The 10,000-nt window shown below is 49.5% G+C and overlaps 1 pseudogene; it reads right to left on the bottom strand.

Annotated features, from left to right (window-relative positions):
- LOC134730159 (cell division cycle protein 27 homolog) overlaps nucleotides 1-6,683 on the bottom strand; it is a 6,985-nt pseudogene extending 302 nt beyond the window's left edge.
- Between the last annotated feature and the right edge of the window lie 3,317 nt (nucleotides 6,684-10,000).

Below are 10,000 nucleotides of genomic sequence, written 5' to 3'. Positions count from 1 at the left end.
TGTCGTTGTTGTTGTTGTTGTCGTTGTTTTCAAAGTATACCCCGGCCACCGTTTATGTGATCAAAAGCATTATAAAATATGTGTCTCTCTGTCTGTCTCTCTGTCTGTCTCTGTCTCTCTCTTTCTCTGTCTGTCTTCTCTCTCTCTCTCTCTCTCTGTGTCTCTCTCTCTCTGCCTGTCTGTTTCTCTCTGTCTCTCTCTCTCTGCCTGTCTCTCTCACTGTGTCTGTCTTCTGTCTTACTCCCTTTCTCTGCCTGTCTGCCTGTCTGTCTGTCGGTCTCTCTCTCTCTCTCTCTCTCTCTCTCTCTCCCCCTGTCTGTATGTTTCTCTCTGTCTCTGTCTCTCTCTCTCTTTCTGTGTCTCTCTCTCCGTCTCTGTCTTTCTCTGTCTGTCTGTCTCTCTCTTTCTTTCTCTCTGTCTCTCTCTGCCTGTCTCTGTCACTCTGTCTGTCTTCTGTCTTACTCTCTCTCTGCCTGCCTGTCTCTCTCACTCTCTCTCTCTGCGTGTCTCTCTCTCTCTTTCTTTCTCTCTGTCTCTCTCTGCCTGTCTGTCTCACTCTGTCTGTCTTCTGTCTTACTCTCTCTCCGCCTGCCTGTCTCTCTCACTCTCTCTCTGCGTGTCTCTCTCTCTCTTTCTGTCTGTTTCTCTCTGTCTCTCTCTGTCCGTGTCTGTCTTTCTTTGTCTTTCCTTCTCTCTGTCTCTGTCTCTCTCATTGTGTCTGTCTTCTGTCTTAGTCTCTCTGTCTCTCTCCCTGTCTGTCTGTTTGTCTCTCTCTCTCTCTCTGTCTTTGTCTTTCTTTCTCTCTGTCTCTGTCTCTCTGTCTCTCTCTCTGTGTGTCTGTCTTCTGTCTTACTGTCTTTCTCTGCCTGTCTGTCTGTCTCTCTCTGTCTCTCTCTCTCTCTGTCTCTCTCTCTCTCTCTCTCTCTCTCTCTCTCTCTCTCTCTCTCCCCCCTGTCGGCTGTTTCTCTGTCTCTGTCTGTGTCTCTCTTTCTGTCTGTTTCTCTCTGTCTTTCTCTCTCTGTCTCTTTCTCTCTGTCTCTCTGTCTGTCTCTGTCTCTGTCTCTCTCTCTCTCTCTCTCTCTCTCTGTGTGTGGGGGGGGGTGTGGGGGGGTGTGTGTGTCTGCCTTCTGTCTTACTCTTTCTCTGCCTGTCTGTCTGCCTGTCTGTTTGTCTCTCTCTCTCTGCCTGTCTCTCTCCCTTCCTGTCTCTGTTTCTCTCTCTTTCTGTTTCTCTCTGTCTCTGACCATCTGTGTCTTTCTCCGTCTGTCTCTTTATCTGTCTCTCTCTCTCTCTCTTTTTCTGTCTTTCCCTCTTTGTGTATCGTTGTCTCTCTCTGTCTGTCTCTGTCTCTGTCTCTCTGTCTCTGTCTCTCTGTCTCTCTGTCTCTCTCTCTCTCTGTCTGTCTGTCTGTCTCGGTCTCTGGCTCTGGCTCTCGCTATCTCCCGCCCTCTCTTTTTTTTGCAAAATAAGCTCAAGTACATCTAATCTAATCCCTCACCAAGGCCCGAATTCTTAACTTCTGACATCCCAGATTTGATCTCCCTACAGAATGCTGTACAGAACTGGCGAGTTGATTTCTGGACTTGGATACCTCATAGAAACTACATAGGAATAAAGATCCAATCCTAAAATCTGGTGTGGCTTCTCCCTCGACTGTCTCGAAAAATCGTACCTCTGTTCCCCTAGGATGCCGGAAGAGTTTTCTCAATGTGCATCTGCCCGTGTCCTAAGTGATCTGTGACCGAGCCCTGTCCGTTCTGTCTCCAATATGTATGTGCAAACACTTCTCTCCATTTCCACAACTACCCACGGCCCCTTGTGGAACCACTGGCTCTTCGAAAAAAATCCCAGAAGTGGTTTTGGCTTTTTGGCTAGGAGGCCTAAGCCTGCTGAGAACTTTCCTGCCCAGGATCCTGTGTGAACAAAAGTGCCTCTGCTGGGAGCTGGGATCGTCGGGACCATGCTTGCTAGCGCTGGATGAGTCTCTGGAAGGACGCACGGGACTCCGCAAAGCTGACCTGTCCCACCGAGGTCAAATGGATACCTCTGCATTGGCCCGAGGCCTCCAAAGTACATCACCGTCACCAACCGTCACCGTCAGCATCCTTGTGAGCCTGCCCAAGACCCCGCCTCCGGGGAGACTCTTGGGAGCCCGGCCTTCATCGGCTAAAGTCCAAAGGGATGGTGACTTCCACCCACAAGGTCCCCACTGAACGGCGAAGATGTGGAGCGTAGGTCAGAGAGGGGACCAGGAGGGGAGACGTCCTGACCGGCGATGAGTTCCCTAGGCTCTGGCCACCCCACCCACGCCCCACGTCCCACGTCCCGGGCACCCGCGGGACACCGCCGCTTGATCCCCTCCTCTGTCCACAGCCGGCCCCACCCCACCACGCAACCCACGCACACACGCTGGAGGTTCCAAAAGCACACGGTGTGAATAGAGCCTGACGGAGCGAGAGCCCATTTCACGAGGTGGGAGGGGTGGGGGTGGGGTGGGTTGGGGGTTGTGGGGTCTGTGGAGAGCCCGATTCTCCCTCTTGGGTGGCTACAGGCTAGAAATGAATATCGCTTCTTGGGCGGAGGGGCTTCCTTAGGCCATCACCGCTTGCGGGACTACCTCTCAAACCCTCCCTTGAGGCCACAAAATAGATTCCACCCCACCCATCGACGTTTCCCCCCGGGTGCTGGATGTATCCTGTCAAGAGACCTGAGCCTGACACCATCGAATTAAACACCTTTACTGGCTTGGTGGGTTTGTTTGTTTCTGAGATGGAGTCTTGCTCTGTCCCCCAGGCTGGAGTGCAGCGGCGTGATCTCAGCTCACTGGAACCTCTGCCTCCTGGGTTCAAGTGATTCTCCTGTCTCAGCGCCACCATGGCCGGCTCATTTTTTTTTTTTTTTTTTTTTTTTTTTTTTTAGTAGACACGGGGTTTCACCCTCTTTCATTGGTTTTCACTGGAGATTCCAGATTCGAGCCACACCTCATTCTGTGCCACAGAGAGACTTCTTCTTCTTCTTCTTCTTTTTTTTTTTTTAAGTGCAACGCAACGTGTCTGCCTTATTTGAGTGGCTTCCTATATCATTATAATTGTGTTATAGATGAAGAAAAGGTATTAAACACTGTGCTAATGATAGCGAAAGTGAAGACAAAAGAAAGGCTATCCATTTTGTGGTTAGAATAAAGTTGCTCAGTATTTAGAGCTACCTAAATACGTCAGCATTTACACTCTTCCTAGTCAAAGCTGGCCGATCTGAATAATCCTCCTTTAAACACAATTTTTGATAGGGTTAAGATTTTTTTAAGAATGCGACTCCTGCAAAAGAGCTGAACAGACAATACACATTTAAAAACATCACAACACAAGGATCAACCAGACTTGGGAAAAAAATCGAAAACGACACAAGTCTTATGAAGAACTGAGTTCTTAAAATAGGACGGAGAACATAGCCATCGGAAGAGAAGGCAGTATTGGCAAGTTGATTGTTGCGTTGGTCAGCAGTAGCTGGCACTATCTTTTTGGCCATCTTTCGGGCCATGTAACTACTACAGCAAAATGAGATATGATCCATTCAACAACATATTCGCAAATCAAAAAATGTTTCCGTAATATAATGCTTCAGATTTAGAAGCAAATCAAATGATAGAACTCCACTGCTGTAATAAGTCACCCCAAAGACCACCGTATCTGACAGAATAACTACCACAGGGTTATGACTTCAGAATTATACTTTCTCTTGATATTTACTTATGTATGTATTTATTTTTTTAATGTATTTCTCTTGAGACGGCGTCTCGCTCTGTCGCCCAGGCTGGAGTGCAATGGTGTGATCTCGGCTCACTGCAACCGCCACCTCTCCGGGTTCAAGCGATTCTCCTGCCTCAGCCTCCCGAGTAGCTGGGACTACAGGTGCCCACCACCACGCCCAGCTAATCTTCATACTTTTAATAGAGACGGGGTTTCACCGTGTTGGCCCGGATGGTCTCGATCTCTTGACCTCGTGACCCGCCCGCCTCGGCCTCCCAAAGTGCTGGGATGACAGGCGTGAGCCACGGCGCCCGGCCTTCTCTTGACGTTTAAACTATGAAGTCAGTCCAGAAAAATGCAATAAATGTCAACGGTGAGTATGCTGTTGAGGCAGAGGTAGGACCACACTTTTTCATGTCTTATTCAGTTGATCACAATAGGACCTAGGTAGTAATTTCCTATGTGCCCACTTATACACGAGTACAAAAGAGTAAAACAGAGAGACCGCTACATTAAAGGGCACGTGAAGTTCTTCATAGTAACTCCGTAAACTGGAACACTGTCAAAAAGCAGCAGCTCGTGAGTTGTTTCCATCTATTTTTCTATTCTCCAATAAGTGAACTATGCTATTCCTTTCCAATCTCCCAAGCGCTCCTTGTCCCCATCACCACTTCGGTGCTCGAAGAAAAAGTCACAAATCCAGTCACACAACTAAAGAAACACATACACGAACCAAAGACAACTACAGCGTCTGCAAAAGTTTGCTAGAAGACTGAAACTGTTGAGTATAAGGATCTGGTATTCTATGATCATGAGTTCATTTCAGAGTTTGTTCAAGACATACGTTTCATAAGGAAACATCTTAGTTAGAAGTTATTCAGCACTATGTACCATCCCTAAGTATTTTTAACCAAATTCGTGACAATAAAGAGCTATCTAACCAGAAAAACTAGCGAGTACCGGCGCCATCCATAGGGCTTTGTCTTTACACTTCATTACCACTTACCATGCCTTACAATGTCTGGGATTGACCCTGATAGCATTTCGAAAACAAGCTGATGCTTTGTCCAGTTCTTCAGTGAAGACAAGCTCACGCCCTAATGCACTATAGGCATAAGCATCATTTGGATCCACTTCGAGAGTTCTCTGGAAGAATCGAATCGCAATATCGTGTTCCCGTTGCAGACCGAAACAGTTCCCTGCAGCACACCAGGCCTCTGGCTGGCGAAGTTTTATCCCTGTCTGTGAAGTCTTTGGACACAACTGAAAGAGCAACATCTTTCGGAGGATGCCAAAGTGTTGTAGAGTAGATCTCCATGCCTTCGACTCTGTAATTCTCAATCCTTCTAACCTCTGAGAATTTTCTTTCAGCTTGTGTGGACTCTGAAAGTTTACAATAGGCCCTTCCAATTTGGCACAGTACCCAACCGGTATTGCGGTGGTGAGAAGCTAGATGGCTCAAGATACTGACAGCTTCTTTGCCGTGGTGAGAACACAAAGCTAAATAACCTTTCCCCCTTTCACGAGGAAGGCTCATCAAGCCTTCCGCTGCTGCTTTTTGTAGATTAAAAGCCTGAATCTGAGGCGCGATTGCGGCTATTTTCCCTTCTGGAGTGACGGAAGAGTCCAATGTTGTCACTTCCATGGCTATCACTTATGTTCGGTGGAGTTATTCCTCCTTTATTAGCTTTACTTTTTGTTTTTCTGTTTGGGATTTTAGGTGGAAACTTCCCTTTTAATTTTCTCCTATTCTCCTCGGTTGTGGAGCTGTCACTAGTCAAGAGTCGTGAATTTCTTCGAGGCGGTGCGTTTGGGGGAGATGCCATAGTGGGGCTCAATACCTGAGGTGTTGCCCTTGTCGGCGCACCAGAACTTTGTGTTTTTGCGAGAATTGGGGTTACCTTTCGGCTCTTTCCCCTCTGCGAGAAGACAGACTGTGTTCCGGTTTGGCCGATTCCGGCAACAGACTTTTTTGAAGGGGCTCCGGTGGATGGCACGTCAATGACAGAAGGTGTCTAATACCAGTGCAGTTTTGTCCATAGGATCCGTCTCCGGGACTTGGGGCTTCTAATGGCAAAATGCCAACACTTGGGGCTCATGGACTAACTGCTGCTGGTCCTCCTAATACACTTCGACCAGTTTTTGGTTTATGTTGAACCTGTTTAGATCATATGGAAGTTCCTGTTCCCAGTGGGACAGTATCAGGTGAAAGGACGGCTGAATCGATAGAAGACACTGGGGAGTCTGTATTCAAGGAGTACTTTGAATTGGAAGATTCTCAATTCAATCCGTTTAATTCAACGGCGTCCTGGGGTGTTTCCGTAAGAACGGTCTCAGGCTGTCTGTGACATAAGCTAGGACGAGGTCCCAGTGTTTTGGCACAACACTTGGACAGGCAGTTGCTAAAGCTCTCTAGAGATGTGAATCAAAATGTTTGGTCGGGATCTGGCTTTTCCCCCCTATTTCACATCATGATTCAAAGGGACACCAGAGGAAAGGATTTCAACGGAGGCTCTTTTGGTCACATTCTGACCCTTTGGTAAGCCGATCTGTCTTGCAATATACATGTCCCAACGATGGAAGGGGAAAGCGAGCTGAATCAGCAAACTCAGGAACAATAATATCATCATGGCTTCTCTGCTTAGGAAACACTCCACCCGATAAGATTTGATCCCCTTCTGCAAGCTTGCTGAGATCAACACAACATTTCGCAAGCAGGTATTTGCATTGCGGTGTAGTACCACTGTGTCCTTTCAAGAGTCTATATGTTTTATAGGCCTTTCCTGAGCGGTAAGAAGAGGTTGCCAGTAAAAACAAGGCTTCTTCTGAGTGTACTTCTGCATAGAGGCGTTCTGCGAGGAAAACCGCACCTCGGTAGGCATAGTGGCTTAGTGCTTGCCATATAGCAGCCTGGACGGGTCCCTGCAGCACCGCCATCCTCGAGGCTCAGGCCCACTTTCTGCAGTGCCTCAGGCACCGCCCCCCCCCCACCCCCCCCACCCCCATAGCGGCTCCGGCCCGGCCAGCCCCGGCTCATTTAAAGTCACCAGCGACCGTTACCGACCGTTACCGTGGGATGGGGGAGTCCGAGCCAGAATGACTTCTTTATCCTGCCGACTCTGGAAAGCCCGGCCCCTTGTGATCCATTGCAAACCGAGAGTCACCTCGTGTTTAGAACACGGATCCACTCCCAAGTTCAGTGGGGGGATGTGAGGGATGTGGCAGGTAGGACGAAGGACTCTCTTCCTTCTGATTCGGTCTGCACAGTGGGGCCTAGGGCTGGAGCTCTCTCTGTGCGGACCGCTGACTCCCTCTACCTTGGGTTCCATCGGCCCCACCCTGGAACGCGGGCCTTGGCAGATTCTGGCCCTTCCTGGCCCTTCAGTCGCTGTCAGAAACCCCATCTCGTGCTCGGATGCCCCGAGTGACTGTGGCTCGCACCTCTCCGGAAACATGGGAAATCTCTCCTCTACGCGCGGCCACCTGAAACCACAGGAGCTCGGGACACACGTGCTTTCGGGAGAGAATGCTGAGAGTCTCTTGCCGACTCTCTCTTGACTTGAGTTCTTCGTGGGTGCGTGGTTAAGACGCAGTGAGACCAGATGTATTAACTCAGGCCGGGTGCTGGTGGCTCGCGCCTGTAACCCCAGCACTTTGGGAGGCCGAGGCCGTAGGATCCCTCGAGGAATCGCCTAACCCTGGGGAGGTTGAGGCTGCAGTGAGTGAGCCATAATTGTGTCACTGCGCTCCAGTCTGGGCGAAAGACAGAATGAGGCCCTGCCACAGGCAGGCAGGCAGGCAGGCAGGCAGGCAGGCAGGCGGGCGGGCAGGCAGGCAGGCAGAAAGACAACAGCTGTATTATGTTCTTGTCAGGGTAGGAAGCAAAAATAACAGAATACAGCCCTTATTTTTTTTTTCCCCTTCGGACGGAGTTTCACTCTTGGTGCCCACGCTGGAGTGCAGTGGCACCATCTCGGCTCACCGCAACCTCCACCTCTCGCGTTCAAACGATTCTCCTGCCTCAGCCTCCTGAGTAGCTGGGATTACAGGCAGGGGCCACCACACCCGGCTGATTTTGTATTGTTAGTAGAGACGGCATTTCTCCATGTGGGTCAGGCTGGTCTCGAACTGGCGACCCCAGTGGATCTGCCCGCCTCGGCCTCCCAAAGTGCTGGGGTGACAGGCGTGAGCCATCGTCACCGGCCGGCTACGTTTTTTGTTTTTTTTTTTTTTTTTTAATTATTTTACTTTTTTTTAGTTTTCAATTTTAATCTATTTATTTACTTATTTACATTTATTTATTTATTTATGTATTTACTTATTTATTTATTTTCGAGACAGACTCTCGCTCTGTTGCCCAGACTGGAGTGCAGCGGCGCGATTTCGGCTCACTGCAAGCTCTGCCTCCCGGGTTCACGCCATTCTCCTGCCTCAGCCTCCCAAGTAGCCGGGACTACAGGCGCCCACCACTGTGCCTGGCTGACTTTTTGTATTTTGAGTAGAGATGGGGTTTCACTGTGGTAGCCAGGATGGTCTCGATCTCCTGACCCTGTGATCCGTCCACCTCGGCCTCCCAAAGTGCTGGGATGACAGGCGTGAGCCACCGCCCCCGGCCTATTTATCTATTTATTAACTTTGAGTCCAGGTTATGAAACCAGTTAGTTTTTGTAATTTTTTTTTTTTTTTTTTTTGAGACGAGGTTTCACCGTGTTGCCAAGGCTTGGGCCGAGGGATCCACCGGCCCTCGGCCTCCCAAAAGTGCGGGGATGACAGGAGCGAGCCTACGGCGCCCGGACCCCCCCTTCCCCCCTCCCCCGCTTGTCTTCCCGACAGACAGTTTCACGGCAGAGCGTTTGGCTGGCGTGCTTAAATTCATTCTAAATAGAAATTTGGGACGTCAGCTTCTGGCCTCACGGACTCTGAGCTGAGGAGTCCCCTGGTCTGTCTATCACAGGACCGTACACGTAAGGAGGAGAAAAATCGTAACGTTCAAAGTCAGTCATTTTGTGATACAGAAATGCACAGATTCACCAAAACACAGAAACCAGTCTTTTAGAAATGGCCTTAGTCGAGAATTCCCAGTCGGTCTCTCGTCTCTGGACGGAAGTTCCAGATGATCCGATGGGTGGGGGACTTAGGCTGCGTCCCCCCAGGAGCCCTGGTCGATTAGTTGTGGGGATCGCTTTGGAGGCGCGGTGACCCACTGTGCTGTGTGAGCCTCCATCCTTCCCCCCACCCCGTCCCCAGGGGATCCCAATTCATTCGGGCTGACACTCTCACTGGCAGACGTCGGGCATCACCTAGCGGTCACTGTGACTCTGAAAACGGAGGCCTCACAGAGGAAGGGAGCACCAGGCCGCCTGCGCACAGCCTGGGGCAACTGTGTCTTCTCCACCGCCCCCCGCCCCCACCTCCATGTTCCTCCCTCCTTTGTTGCCTAGGAAACCGCCACTTTGACGACTGGGTCTGATTGACCTTTGATCAGGCAAAAACGAACAAACAAATAAATAAATAAAATAACACAAAAGTAACTAACTAAATAAAATAAGTCAATACAATCCATTGCAATGCAATAAAATACCATACGATACGATAGGATAGGATAGGATAGGATACGATACGATACGATACGATACGATACAATACAATACAATACAATACAATACAATACAATACAATACAATACAATACAATAGGCCAGGCGCGGTGGCTCATGCCTGTCATCCCATCACTTTGGGAGGCCGAGGTGGACGCATCACCTGAAGTCGGGAGTTGGAGACAAGCCCGACCAACATGGAGAAATCCCGTCTCAATTGAAAATACAAAACTAGCCGGGCGCGGTGGCACATGCCTATAATCCCAGCTGCTAGGAAGGCTGAGGCAGGAGAATCGCTTGAACCTGGGAAGCGGAGGTGCGGTGAGCCGAGATTGCGCCATCGCACTCCAGTCTGAGCAAAAAGAGCGAAACTCCGTCTCAAAAATAAATAAATAAATACATACATACATAAATACATAAATTAAAATAAATAAATACAATACAATAAAATAAATGGGCCCTGCGCGGTGGCTCAAGCCTGTCACCCCCTCACTTTGGGAGGCCAAGGCCGGTGGATCAAGAGGCGGTCAGACCAACAGGGCCAGTATGGTGAAACCCCGTCTCTACTCACAATACACAAAATTAGCCGGGCGCCGTGCTGTGCTGTACTGTCTGTAATCCCAGCTACTCGGGAGGCCGAGCTGAGGCAGGAGAATCG

This window comes from Pan paniscus, chromosome 23 (genome assembly GCF_029289425.2).
Source record: "Pan paniscus chromosome 23, NHGRI_mPanPan1-v2.0_pri, whole genome shotgun sequence".
Taxonomy (NCBI): domain Eukaryota; kingdom Metazoa; phylum Chordata; class Mammalia; order Primates; family Hominidae; genus Pan; species Pan paniscus.
The sequence above is the reverse complement of the archived record's forward strand: the minus strand, read 5'-3'. Positions and strand labels throughout refer to the sequence as shown.